Source organism: Triturus cristatus, chromosome 4_2 (genome assembly GCF_964204655.1).
Source record: "Triturus cristatus chromosome 4_2, aTriCri1.1, whole genome shotgun sequence".
In the NCBI taxonomy this organism is placed as follows: Eukaryota; Metazoa; Chordata; class Amphibia; order Caudata; family Salamandridae; genus Triturus; species Triturus cristatus.
The window spans coordinates 740,104,338-740,119,879 of NC_140586.1; positions in this window are offsets into that span (position 1 = coordinate 740,104,338).

Genomic DNA, 15,542 nt, shown 5'->3' on the forward strand with positions numbered 1-15,542 from the left:
TCAGCATTTCTAAAATGAATAACACATAACAACAGTGTCGTGTGCAGCGCAGCAGAAACGACAAGCTTGCTTGCTAACAATGATCTAGTTTATGCTAACTTAGTGTTGTAAATAGGGCGTGGCTTAATCCATCCTACACCCCCCCATGATCGGAGCACGAACCAATAGGGATACACTTATCAAGAACGCAGAGTTCAAGTGATTTAGAACGGAACCAAGGGCATGAACTATAAGTCCATATAAGGTAAGTGTAAAGTCCGAGAATAAAAAGGAAAAAAAAAAATTCGTTTAAAAAATGAAAATGATGCACCCTGGAGTGACAATGTCAATCAGTCAATTCATGAAGGTATATGCACTGTAAGTTGCAACAGCTTCCAAGAGGAAATCATTGGAGCGTTCCGCAAAAGTATCTGCCATCCAATTTAACAAGGGAAAGGAACACACGTGTTCATCAATTATCGAAGCATTCAGCACCATGATAGGACAGCTGTCAGCATCCTCGATATAACTCCTTTCAAGGAATTCAATAGCCGCCTCGCCGATATCCCAGTTACCAAGGACTCCGTGTGCAGCACCCAAAGCCATAAACCCGACACCAGAACAATCCACTAAGGGACACATTAGTTCATCAAAATCCGGGTCAGGTGACGCCAAGTTTGACAGGCACAAGTCCAGAACCCATTGGAAGGGACAATCTAGGCAATGAAAGACAGGTTGCACACACGTAAAAAAGGGAAACCGGAAAGACAATCCATACTTGACGCTTAATACCGCCAGCGGTAAGGTGCCGTAGTAATCAAGCATCTGGCTACGAAGATGGAGCAAGCGCAGCCTGTTGTCTTGCAACTCCTGGTGTGCAGCCATATCGAAGTGCGCAAATCAACAAGAGGATCCCAGCCACCAAAGCGAGGAGCAAAGGGAACCCTCCGAAGACACTTGAAAAAATAGAATGTAAAAATGCGGGGATCACACCAAAAACAGTCTGGAAAGATGTCACGAAGCCCGAGCCCACAAGTTTAAAAAAATGAACAAGGCCAGTCGTAGACGAAGCATTAAAGATAGTTTGAATCAAGGTTCCAAAATGGAGGGGGAGGTCGGTATTTAAAAGAGCTTGTACCTCAGTGCGTGTGTTCGCCACATTAAGAAGAAATGTTTCACGGGAAGAAGTCAACGCAACCTCTTTTTTAGACAAAAGAGCCCTTATTCTGCTCCTCCTATTGAACTCTGCATTCAAGGTTGGAATCGCCGGCCTGATGGATATATCAAGTCGGCCTTGCAGGGGTGGGAAAAGGACGTTATTACAGCAAACTACTTTTTGCGAAACAGTGACTATGTAAGGAATACCCACTAGCATCCCACAGCAAGCTTCACTATTTAAAAGCAAATAGCTACAGTTGGCAAGCAGCTTAAAAGAAGACGTTATAACTGGCATTGGAATCCCCTTTAGGACACAAGCTAAATTCGTAGCGTGTATATTGCAAGCGCCATGTAGTTGTATATGTCTACAAACCACAGAATGATCAGGCGCGGAAGTGCATTCCTCACCTTTTAAGTAAACCTCCAATAGCCAATTCATCCATAAAGGATTTGGAATATAATAATTTTGTGTGTGTCAATCTAACCTTAGAAGTGGGTTCTACCGCCACCTTAAAATAAAAAGAAGCAGGGTCTGAAACACTAAAATCCGAAAAATATGTGAGTTTTTTCAATAAAGTAGCAGAGCTGCCAGGCATAGGGACAGGACAATGCTCCCATTGAGTGAAATTAACAACATTTCGAAAAGTATTTGCTCTGTGTAGGAAATGTGTGCCATAATGTTGAAAACAAAATTGTTCATCGTAGTTTGCAGTATTTAAATACAGATCTTCAGCATCAAATGCAGCATAATATTTTAAATCAGAAAACAGTGCTTCTATCGCTTGTACATCCCAATCATCTGAGTGGATGTTTTGTTTAACTACATCACCCATAGAAACACGAAAAACAGTTGGCACATTAATAACTTCGGTGGGACCATGAATTTGAAAGTTCACTGCATCCCAAGCAATCCCATCACGTACAGGCCATGCGGTGATGTTCACAAACGTCTGGTCTCTTTTCATGATGTGTGATGAGGAATGGGGGGCCAAAGTTACATCAATTAATTGAATTGTAGAACGCTCATTCAGGTAGTGTCCATTGATAAGTCTAAAGAACACTACCACAAAGCCAATTGTCATGAATAAAAAAATACAAATCAGCACCAACCAGATGTAAGTCCAAGGTGCAACCAAAAAATGTGTCTTGAACCAGGCAAAAAATATAGAAATTTTGGAAGGGGCAGTGGAAGTCAATGATTCAGTTTCAAAGGAAGAACGGGGCTGGGCAAGTGTTGTTGTATGTAATAGGGGCAAAGCGACTTCTACAGGATAAGCATACTCAGGATCATCAGGCAAACCACCAGCAGTAGGTGGCACAGGCTGATCAGAAACTGTAAGCATCTCAATGGAAACCTCAGGCACAATGATAGAGGGTGGCATCACAACAGAGTTTCTCAGCATCGAAGGGCAGGAAACTGAAGGTGTCATACTATGGAGAATCGGCCACCCTGTGTAGCTTAACATTCTCAATTGAAATGTACCTGTTACCCTTGCGACCAGGAAGTGGGGGTAAAACAACTGTACGTACCCAATACTCCAAGCACCGGGACTGGTGCACGATAAGAGGGGCCAAACTCCTTCTTGTTCTCCACCTTCTCACGGACCAGGTCACCAACTCGAGGCAGCCAGCCGACCACCAGAATCAGGAGCGCTTCTTCAGATGTAGAGGGCACGTGTTCCTTTGCTAGAGTGTCTCTTGCTTCTTGTAGATTCTGCAATACAGCACAGTGGTCATCTAGGTCAAAAGGCGCTGCAGCCGCCGCCATGTCTAGACTGTCAAGGTCCGGAACAAACATTTTCACTCCAAAGAGCATCATGTACGGGGTCCGCCCACCTAGAGACCTTCTAGGGAGGTTATTAAGTGCACGTTGGACGTCATACAAGTGGGCAAGCCAGTTCCAGCCTGTACCTAACACCTTGGCTGTCAACGATTGCTTTAGGTCACGGTTCATCCGTTCCACAACACTATTGCCCTCAGGCCGGTATGGAGACGAAAATTTGACTTGGACCCCCAAACTTCTCATTGCTTCTTTGTACGCCTTAGAGGCGAACGCCGGGCCCTGATCAGAGTGAAGGGTGCTACATGCAAAACTCCCTATAAAGACACGCAATGCTTTGATGACAGTCCTGGCATCAGCACTCCTTTGTGGCCACACCCACAGAAAACGTGTGCACGAATCCACTGCAACCAAGATGTACTTGTACGCAGTATCAGAGGTAAAAGGACTGCAGTGATCTAAATAAACACACGCAAGTGGTTGATTAGATATATGCAGCTGCGTTTGAGGTGGACGCGCAACAGAAGAAGGTTTAATCTGCTGGCAAATGTCACAACCAAGCACATAAGCCCGCGCTTGTTTATACAAACCGTACCACCAGTAACGTTGCTGTAAAAGAGACACAGTTGCTGACACTCCAGCATGCGCAGACGCAACACCTTCGTGGGCAGCCGTTATCAAATTTGGTCTGCAGTCCGCGTTGGGAATCAATCTATCACCAACGTCATTAATCTTCACTAACGGGACATTATCAGGACTTAAGTGATAATGGTATCGAGAAGGGAAACCTCTAGGGAAGTTTGTCCCTGACTCAGAAGCAGCAATAGCTGCCAAGATGTCAGCATCAATCTTAGATTTTGATCTTGTAACTGCTGCTACTAAGTATGTTGCCACTGCGGTTTTAGCTGCCTCGTCAGCCAAACTGTTACCGACAGCATGGACACCAACTCGTTGGTGACCAAGAGTGTGAATTACATTCACAAGTGGCAGACTCCCTTTAAGTTCTGCCACTCGAGCCCAAAGCGTTTTATGCTTTACTGTGCCACCTTTGGAATCACGAAAACCATTCATAATCCAAAAAAGCAAATTGTCGTTGTAAGATTGAACACAATAGTAAGAATCACTCACTATAAGAGTAGTGACCCTGTGATCAGCAAACTCAAGTGCAAGCACTAGAGCACGAAGCTCCGCCAACTGCGCGGTACAATCACCCAATTACTGCGTATGCACTGCATCAGATTGGAACTCTCCATTTACGAAAGTACCGACTACAATTGCGCAAGCCGCTGAATAAGCGTGCCTTGATCCAGTTGCGGGTTGCGCCGACCCGTCAGTGTATATGACACAATGGTATTCCTCGATGGGGTGCAATGACAGAGGAGCAGGATGAACGAATTCATACTCCAAACTCTCTTGAGTCTGCAACGCTGCGTCAAAGATGTATTCGACGTCAGGTGAAGCTAAGGAGGTCGCCCATTGTATCCACCTTGGATGCAAAGCCTTAGAATTCGGTACACTAGCTTTAGTGACTGCTTCGAGAGCAGGAAACGGTGTTACCACCAGCATGCGCTTTCCTTGTGATAGCGCTCGTTCTTTCAGGATCGCCATCTGAACTGCTGTCAAGACTTTTTCAACAGTGGAAAATCGCAGCTCAGCCGAAGTGTACAGATGAGATTTGTAAGCAATGGGGACTGTATCGCCCTCATTGAACGTTAAGTACGTGAAACCTTCCGCGCCTGGAACAATTCTAATGACCAGGTTGGTGTGGTTGTCACGAGTTTTTAGATATTTAGCTGTAAGAAGATCAGTTTGCAAAGTATACAATGCCAATGAGTGCTCTGGCAGCCAGCAAGATCTGGTAAAAGTAGGTTGTATCAAGTCGTAAAGCGTCTTGATACGCTGGGCATAATCAGGAACGTAGGATCGACCGAAATTCAGAAAACCCAGCAGGGATTGTAGTTTTTTCAGTGTCGTAGGGATACGAAGGCGTGCGCATTTCTCAAGGAATTGCAGTGCCAAGCCTCGACCCTCATTATTGAGTTCGTACCCCAAGAACAACACTGTAAACTCAGCAATGTGGGACTTCTTAAAGTTAAACTTGTAACCGAAGTCTGCAAACATAGTCACTATGTTATCCACACGAGCAAGGTGTGGAAGCAACTCGTCGTCTGTCAGATAGATGTCATCAACATACGAGTACGCCTCCATCTCTAAGAGAGAGACCACGCGAGCGGCAAAAACTCCAGGGCTGTTTTTATAGCCCATCGGGAGCCTTTTGAACAATTTTTGTTTGCCACCCGAGGTGAATGCTGTCCACTCATAACTAAGAGGGGCCAGGTTATGGCAATAAAAGCCATTTGATAAGTCGAGCGTAGTTTTGAAACGTTTTCTCACAAGACTATCGACGAGAGCCGAACTATGAGTATTTTGCACCGCACACGTCCGGCAATGCGAGTTTAAATGCCGGTAATCCAAAACTAGGCGGTACGACCCGCCAGGCTTCGTCACAGTGAATAAAGGATTATTCATCGGTGACACACATGTCTCAATCACTCCTTGATATTCCAATTGTTCAAGAATAGACGCGACGTGAGATCCTGCCTCGCGACGCATGGGATATTGGGGTTGAGGCTGGGGATCGGATCGCAATGGAATCTCGTGATTGGGAGAACATTTATCCCAGCCAACCTGATTACTATATAACGCAGGTGCAAGCACCTGTGCCCACTCCCCGGCTAACCTAGTAGACTCATCCGTGGGCACTGCGTGCCCAAAGGAAGGAAGTATAACTTCCTCTCCCCTTGTAGCGTCCAAAATGAAAGCCGGAGGCCAATCTTTCTCCGCCAAAAGAATATCATAGGTGGTGGTAAGATTATCCCAAAAAACCACATTAATTTTGCGTTGTATGTCACCCTCAATATTAAGGACTATTTCAAATAATCTTTCTGGGGGAGCTACGCGAGTATCAGCAGTTTCAACTGTCACATAAATGTCAGTTGCTGTCGCCTCCAGAAATGGACGCAATGCTTCCCGCACTACTGTAACCTCCGCCGCGCTGTCTAGCAGCGTCAGTGCCCATGTCAGGTTCCGAAGCTGTGTCCTGACCATCTGAGCCATATCTCGCTGAGATAGCAGCAACTTTCTTTTTCTGAAACGGTGGACGTTGTCTGGCAGTGTCTTCCTGTTTGCCTTTACCGTCAGTCTGGCGGGGCTGGTCTCGACCTTGAGTGCCCCGTCCTCTCCCACGCTCGCCACCACCAGAGTGCGAAGTCGATGTTTCCTGTGAAGAACGAGGAGAGCGTTGTTCAGAAACCTGAAATCTATCAGGAGATTTAATACGAGTACAATCGCGCAAATCATAAGTGCTTTCACTATACGACTGTACGGGTGAGGCAGGACGAGAAACCTGTTTCTGTTGCTGCTTCTCTTGTTTTTTGGCTCGCCAACTTTGTTTAGGAAAGTTGGGCTTTTCATCTTTTGTAGACGAACTCACCTTAGTTTGCTGCACTACATCAGGAATTTTGATGGTGGGTTTCACGCCTCAGGCACTACGTCCAACCATCCTATAGGCTTTCGCAATAATTTTCACGAACTCCCTGGGTTTATCGGCATCAGCCACAAGTTCCAGCATATTACCAACTTGGAACTGCATGGCATCTCCTTTGAGGTTGCCCATTACCATGGAACAAACCACATCGAAACTGTCGACAAGCCTTAATCCTAACTCAATTGCTGCCTCCGCACCATGACTCTCTTGGACCTTCTTGATGACGGAGGGTAGTACTGACATAGACGGAGTGCCGTAGCACTTCGAATAGGTCGCAGCAAAGACCTTGCCCCAATTGTCACAATCAACAAGTTCAGGGACCAGGTCTTTCGGCAAAGTAATGGTGAGTATCCTGTGTTTATCCACAGGTGTAGTGTTTGGAAACACGGCTTCTAATTGATCAAACTTTTCCGCAAGCCAGTAAGGAAATTCATCCTTACTGAGGGGGCGCTTGCCGACAACCGCATTAACCATAACAGGGCTAATCACCACCGCGTGATGGTGATCCGACCCGTACCCAGCAACCGCAGGTGCTCCCACCTGAACTGTGCGTGACACATACTGCACTAAAGCCCTATGGACCGTAATTAGGGCTGTGTGTAGCGTTCGTAAATCACCCACTCCCACCGTCAGGTAGCGTGGGTGTGGAGTATATCCGGCCAGTACCGGCCAAGTGGCCCCCGCAATTGACAACGGGCCCATTCTCGCCGACACGACCTCATGGGGGAGGGCGCCATTAAACCAAATTGTATGCTGCCAGGCAGAAATAGGAATTTCTAGTGTCCTATATGGGGCATAAGCCGCAGGCACAGGCGTGGCTGTATATTCGTGGAACAAATTATCGTCCGTACCCACCTCCTCAAAGGTCACCCATGAGTAAAACAACTCATAAGGGTAGGTCGCATCAGCACTGACCACAAAGACCACGGCCATCCCGTCTTCAGGTACCCCATAAGCCCTCAAATGAGCGCGCAGAGGAACCTTACTATGAGCGGGAATATTAACCGCCATAAGGACACCCTAAAGAGTAACAACGATATTTACAGTAGCACTTGGGCTCAAAAATTATAACCTTTTTAATCGTCAAGCTTGATAGAACCTTTAGTCAAAACCTAGCTAGGTTAAACCGTCACTCTTGTTTTCCGGAAACGAGAGTGAGGGTTGTTGTGGACTAACACTCAAGTACTACTAAAGCGTCTCAGATCATAAGACCAAACGTTAGGTGCGCCATGTTGCAGGGATTCTGCTTTTGCACAGAACTAATCGCAGGAGACCAGGACCTCAGAGAATTGTGGTGTACCAGAAAACTCCCCTCAGAACCCAGAACCCCTTATCCGACTAGCTTAATATCCCATTCGTTATCCTAGATCTAGCTAGGCGGTCCCAATGTATAGACAAACCAGAACAAGCGACTTAGATATTTCTCAGGAGTGGTGGGAATCCAAAATACCTGTTCGTATCTATTTGTTAGTCCACAACATAATAATACAGACACGGTAAAGTTTAAAGAGTTTATTTTATAAACCTCGCGTCTTAAGATGCAGTACTTTGGCTAACACTAGCAGACTAACAGTACAGATCAGAACCATAAGCATTATTACAATACCATACAAAATGAAAGGAGCAATCATACTAATAATGACAGTGGTATACAGCCACACTCCTTTCTCTAGAATCTAATACATTATTAATATTAGACTATTAGAAGGTCTCTTAGGCTACAGGGGGGACCCCATACCATATCGATCAGCTTAGTAGAATCACATCAAAGGATCAGCTCTCTCATGCATCAGCTCTTCTGTTCGAATGAATCTAAAACCAAACTGTTCTGCAATATTAAAGACGCTTGTCCTTCAGATATTGGCAGCTGCATGTATGATATGTCTAACAAGTGGTACGATCAATCTAAACACAACACTCTGTACCTTCTAGTGACCCAGACTCGTTCTTTGCATGATGTACAGACCAAGGGCAAATTTCACGGTTAAGAATGTGAAACAACAGTTTGTTATCCTGTAAGGCAAAGTCGAGTCAGCATTTCTAAAATGAATAACACATAACAACAGTGTTGTGTGCAGCGCAGCAGAAACGACAAGCTTGCTTGCTAACAATGATCTCGTTTATGCTAACTTAGTGTTGTAAATAGGGCGTGGCTTAATCCATCCTACAAGGTATAACTTCTACCATCGGAAACAGAATAAAGGAGAATCCGTCGATGAATACGTGGTGGCCCTACAGAAACTGGCCCTAACGTGCAAGTTCGGTACCCTGCAGGAAGACCTAATAAGGGACCAAATCATCATGCACACGGTGAACACCGCCATCCAAGAAAAACTGTGGACGAATGGAGACGCGCCACTGAAAACCGTCGTAGCCCTAGTGAAGAAAGCAGAACTAACCAGGAGGTGCGCAGAAGCGGCCCAACGCGAAAACCACCCGGAGCAGGCGGTATGCAAGGTAGAAGACCGGAAACCACCAGACAGCAAACAACCGGCGTGGCAACAAGGCACACGGACCCACAGAAGATTCAATGCCAGGACGACGAGAACACAAGGGCAAAGACAATGGAACAAGACGGCCTGTTACAGGTGCGGCAGCAGCACCCATGCAGCCGGCGACAAGGGTTGCCCGGCATTTGGCGCCAAATGCTCGTATTGCGGACTCATAGGCCACTACGAAAAGGTGTGCAGAAGGAAGTCTCAGAGGCAAGAAGTGAAGTACGTAGCCCAAGGGGCGCGTGAAGAAGAAGAAGAAGTAGATAGAGAAGAGGACGATGAAATCCTGATAGTAGAGGAACAAGTATTGGGTATAGAGAGTGCGGCGGACAGGAAGCCCAAGTGTGAAATGACGATAGGAGGCATAAGAGTCACCATGGTAGCGGACTCAGGTTCGCCATACACAATCGTACAAAGGAGGATATGGGAGGAAGACTTCGCACCAAGCACAGTGTACTACTTGAGGCCCACTGACATTCATCCGGTAACATTCACGGGGGAACCGATACCCATGGTGGGGTATTGCCCGCTAACCTTCGAATTCCGAGGCCGTACTTGTGAGGGGAAGCTGTACGTGGCGGAGAAGGGACCGTCGGTGTTGGGCTGGAGAGACCAAGGAGCCTTGGGCATAAAGCTGAACCCAGGAGGGCACATGCAAGTCCTTATGACCGACGATGGGCAAGACCCGGAAGCCCAGCGATGGAAAGAAGAATTCCCGGAAGTGTTTAAAGACTCCATTGGCCGCATGGCGAAGTTTACACACAAGATTCAACTCAGAGCGGGAGCCCAGCCGGTGTCCCACAAGGTGCGCAACATCCCATTCCGTACAAGGGTTGCAGTGCAAGAAGATCTACAGAGGTTGGAGGAAAACGGCGTGATAGAGGCGATCGACAAGACGGAATGGTTGGCCCCCTTAGTAGTGGCACAGAAACCCAACGGGAAGGTGAGGCTGTGTGTCGACCTAAGGGAACTGAACAAGAACATTGTGGTGGACAAGTTCCCGCTTCCCAGGATCAACGAGATGCTGGCGAAAACCCAAGGGGCGCAGTGGTTCTCCACCGTAGATTTGACATCCGCCTACCACCAGATCGCTCTGCACCGATCGTGCAACCACCTGACGTCGTTCATCACGCCGTTCGTGTGCTACAAGTTCCTAAGGATGCCGTTCGGTCTCGCCTCGGCAGCCGCAGTCTTCCAAAAGTTGATGCACAAGTTGTTCCACAAGAAGACAGGCATCCAATACTTTCAGGATGACATCTTGGTAATGGGAGCCTCCCGAGAAGAGCATAACAAGAGGTTAGCGGAAGTCTTGACGGTGCTGAAGCAGAACGGGCTCACTGCCCAATGGGACAAATGCAAGTTCGGCTTGAACACCTAGGGCACGAGATAAGCCGGCACGGCATAGAACCCAAAGCGTCCAACGTCGCAGCAATCAAGGAAGCTCCCACCCCGTCGAACAAAGAAGATGTACGGACCTTTCTGGGGATGGTGGAGTTTTATAGCAAATTTGTTCCCCATTTCGCTTCCAGGACCCATCATTTGAGGTCGCTCCTCAAAAACATGTCCACGTTCCTATGGACGGGAGAGCATCAGCGAGAATTCGAGGAAATGAAAAGGAACATCAGCGAGGCAGTGCCCATTCATGGATACGATCCTGACGCTCCCACCATGTTGACTACGGATGCCAGTGACCGCGGGCTGGGGGCAGTGCTGACGCAAAGGACTGCAGATGGGGCGATAGGCACGATTAGTTTTGCGTCACGAGCGCTAGCCCCGAACGAGAGCAAATTCAGCGTCATCGAAAAGGAAATGTTGGCGGCTGTGTGGGCGATGGAGAGATTCCGGCAATTCCTATGGGGCGGAAGGTTCCTGCTACGCACAGACCACAAGCCGTTGGTGAAGGTCCTCACGTCATGCGGGCATGAGCATGCCACGAATCGCGAAGATGACGCTCAGATTACTAGACTACGTCTATGATGTGGAATATCTCCCAGGACACAGGAACAAAGTGGCGGACTTCCTGAGTAGAGCGGCGTCCAAGGAGGCCTCGGAAGTCCAAGACGAAGGCGGATGGAAGGACTATGCGGTAGCATTCACAGGCGACCATGAAAGAGCAATAAGTGCCCAAGAATGGGAAGAGGAATACGGAAAGGACGAGAAGTTGAGTGCCATAAAAGCGTACGTAACGAACGGATGGCCGGAGAAGAGATTGCTAGGAGAAGAGCTCAAACAGTATTGGGAAGTAAGGGAAGAACTGTCCGTAGGAGACAAGCCATGGTTCCTGTTGCGCGGCAACAAGGTGGTTCCTCCGTCCTCGTTGAGACAACGCATAGTGGCCATCACCCATGAGGGTCATCTGGGTATAGTGAAGACCAAGGGGAGAGCTAAGGAAGACTACTGGTGGCCGGGGATGGACATGGCAGTAGAACGCCACGTAAGAGGATGTGAGCAATGCAGCAACGCGGACAAGACTCAAAAAATGTTGAGGCCACCCCTGGGCAGATATGCATGCCCGGAGAATCCATGGGAAGAGATCTCCATTGATGTCCTGGGACCCATAACGGATACCAAAGACATCCAGAAATATATCACAGTAGTGGTAGATCGCTATTCCAAGTGGCCGGAAGTCCATGTAGCGGACAACGCGGAAACAGAGACAATCCTGGATTTCTTGACAGAGGTCTTCATAAGGGAAGGTATCCTCAAAGGGATCCTGAGCGACAACGGCCCGCAGTTTCCATCCAGCAAATGGGAAACCTTCATGGACAGGAATGGCATCACAGTTCGACACACCCCAATATACCACCCTGCCGGGAATGGCGCAGCGGAAAGGTTCAACAGAGTAATCATGGGGTCGGTACAAGCAGTGATCAGTCAAGGAAACAACTGGGAGAAGGAGTTGAAGCGACTGATGTGGGCCTATCGGATAACCCCCACTTCAACGGGGTACAGTCCGTTCCGAGTACTAAGAGGACGAGAGGCGTTCACAAAAGACAACGTAGCCTGGAAACGCCTCACAGTTCAGAGCCATTGGTCCCCAGCAGTAGTGCGCAAGAACCTGGAGAAAGCCCAGACAGTGTACACCGAACACTATGACAGGAAGCACAACACAAAAGAAGTCGCACTGGAGAAAGGGGAATGGGTAAGAGTCAAGCTACCCATCCAGAAGAAGAAAGGAGACAGCAAGTTCACACCCCCTTTCCAAGTGTTGGAACCGTACTCAAGGTCAGCACTTCTCAGTGACGGGAAGGTATGGTCGTAGGACCGCATGGCGAGATGCATGCCCACGGAAGGGAAGAAGACACAGGGGGTGTCGACCCCTACAGGGACACCCAGCGGAAGGAAGAGCCCGGTGGCAGATCGGGAGAGTCTCCAAGGAGGAGTAGAAAGGAGTCCCCATGCGGGTACAGGACACGGAACCGGCGAGGAGAAGAGTGGTCTGGAAGAGGACGCCCAAGAGGGGACTGAGAATGATGAGTGGGGAGAAGCAGGAGTGGAAAGCAGTGAAGGGGCACCAGGCCAAAGGAGCGTGATAACCACTCCGAAAGCTGGCGAAACCAGTAAGTGGACACGACAAGGAAGAAGAATCATACTGCCCCGAAGGTTCGGGGAATTCAGCATGGACAACAAGTAAGACTGTATATGTTCCACGGGGTTTGTAAGTTTGGGTTGTGTTATAAAAGGGGGAGATGTGGTGTAGCAGTCTAGCGGTTATTACGCTCGCCGCGTGACTTCACAGGACGTCCGGCGGCGGCCATTTCCCGGCGAGTATGAGCTCCGAATTCAACGAGGATAGAGCTCCGCTCCGGCGCTCCTGTGTAAGCGAATAAACGCAGTACACCACGACTTCTTGTACGCGTAGTTCTTTCTGTGTGGGGCTGTAGTAAGCAACATCATTACATCATCTTTTTAAAGAACTGTGAATCTTACCTCCGGTCTTTTTAGATAGGAATGGGTAGTCATTCTGTTTTCTTGTACCTGCAACTAGAGCTGGGACGCTCCAGGTGGAGCAGCTGTATGCGCTTTATAAATTCCCATCATTAATTCAATGTAGTGGCATAGAGCGGAGTAGCGTAGAATGGCGTACAGTGGAGTAGAGTAGAGTGTACTGGTGTAGAGTGCCTTGGCATAAAGTGTTGTAGAGAATAGTGGCGTAGAGGGCAGTGGCATGGAATTCAGTGGCGTACAATGCTGTGGCGTTGATTAGAGTGTTGCACTGTAGAGTGCAGTGACGTAGAGTGCAGTGGTGTAAAGTACAGTGGCATAGAGGGCGGTGGTGCAGAGTAGTGTGGCACAGAGTACAGTTGTGTAGAGTGACTCAGAGTAGAGTGGTGCAGAATAGAATACAGTAGCATAGAATTCACTGGCATAGAGTGCAATGGCGCATAGTGGAGTGCTGCAGAGTACAGTGGCATAGTGTAGCGTGATGTAGAGTTGAGTGCTGTAGAGTGCAGTGGCATAGAGTCAAGTGGAGTTCAGTAGAGGGGCATAGAGTGCAGTGGCATTGAGCACAGTGGTGCAGAGTAGAGTGCAGTGATATAGAGTGCAATGGTGTAGAGTAGAGTGCAGTGCTGTGGAGTGACTTAGAGCAGAGTGGAATGATGTAGATTGCATTGATGTAGAGTGTTGCAGAGTATAGTAACGTAGGGTGCAGCGACATAGAATACAGCAGCGTACAATGCAGTGTTGTAGAATGCAGTGACAGATTAGAGTGGTGCATAGTAGAGTGCAGTGGTGCAGAGTGTGGTGATGCAGAGTAGAGTGGCATACAGTGCAGTGGCGTAGACTGCAGTGGTGTAGATTAGAGTAGAGTGGCAGAGAGTGCAGTGGCATAGAGTGGTGCAGAGTAGAGTGGAGTTGAGTGCAGTGGGGAAGAGTGCTGCAGTGTAGTCATGTGGTGGAGTGCATTGGCATAGAATAGAGTAGAGAGACATAGAATGGAGTGCAGTGGCATAGAGTAGAGTGGTGCAGAGTGCAGTAGCATGGAGTGGTGCAGAGAAGAGTGCTGTGCTATCTGGTAGGCTTCGACCTAAAAACACAGGCAACAAGGCACTAAGAGAAATTAATTCCCAGACAAGGCTGAAGGATTATGATTATGTATTTTCCGTCCTGCTTTTATTCAACAGCAGTCAACATGAAGGACAATAAAACATGATATTTCGTTAAGAAGTTTTATTGGGTTTATCAATTTCCAGCAAACCAATACAAGGTTAGGATATAAATTCGCTCTATAGCAAGTACATACCTATCAGACGGGGTAAGTAATAAGTCTTATCAAATTCAAAGCATTATTTTCACATATTTAGACAAGTTCGCTATAAGGAATGCTGCGGGGGTCTACCTGTGGCTGTGGTCAGTCTGACACATACATTTCTACAATTTAGAAGAGGAAAGTGGGAGATTTTAAAATATCTCTGGGGTTAGTCTTTCAATGTCTGTGTCCGCATCACCACACTGAAATGCAAAGTCACGCAAATGAAGCTCCTTATTCTGTGCCTTATTGCTCAAGGCACTGTCAGCTTACTGGAGTTGGAGCCAGCCTGCAGTGAAAAGCCTCAGACTGGGGTCGAATGAAGATAAGGTTGCCATTTGTATGGTAAAGTTGGGGCTCAAGAGGTGGACGAAGCTGTTACCTTGTATTCTCATACAGCAAAATTAGCAGGTGTGTGTGCACTTTATTTCTCAGCTAGGCAAAAGCTGTCCATATTCACAAGAGGGGTAGCTGCTGAGCCATGGCTGGAATAAGACAGCTGTACACTTACTGCCACTCCACTGTACCCTGCTCAATGCCTGCTCAATGCCTGCTCACTCTGCAAACATGCAACGGAAATCTAGGACACTGTCACCACCCTCTCCACAGATGTTGCCCTCATCACAGGAAATGTGGCTCAACCCTTCCTCGAACCCCAACATCACCACAACCACTCCTGAAGGCTACAAGATGATACACTGAGACCGCACCACCAATCAAGGTGGAGGCATTGCCAACATCTTCAAGGAAACCATCAGATGCACCATCACCAACAACGTCTCCACACCTCTCATGGAACATCTCAACTTCCTACTACAAACTGATGCAAAACCACAATAAGAGGCATCCTTGCCTATAGACCACCTGGCCCCCAGCTACATTCTGCGACACCATTCCCAACCTCATCGCCCCCGTAGCTATCCACTCTCACCACTACGTCCTACACAGCGACCTCAACTGCCATATCGATGACCCCAATGACGCCAACTCCACCACCCTCCTGGACAATCTGAAGGACACTGGCCTCCCCAACTGGTCACCGAACCCACACACAAAGCTGGACACACACTTGATCACATTTTACCTCCAGCGACAGAATCAAATTCAGCCACACCACAGAACTCACCTGGACTGACCACACCATGATACACTTTTTTTTAAAACATTTGTTTATTGGCATTTCCAAAAGCATATTCATAGCATAGCAGGATACATTGCATATCAATTCCAACATTTTTTTTTTTTTTTTAAGTAATCTTCTATATGACTTGGCGTCGGGCTAGACAGTCAGCGTTTTGCACATATCCTCTCTTATACTTCAGTAACCAAATA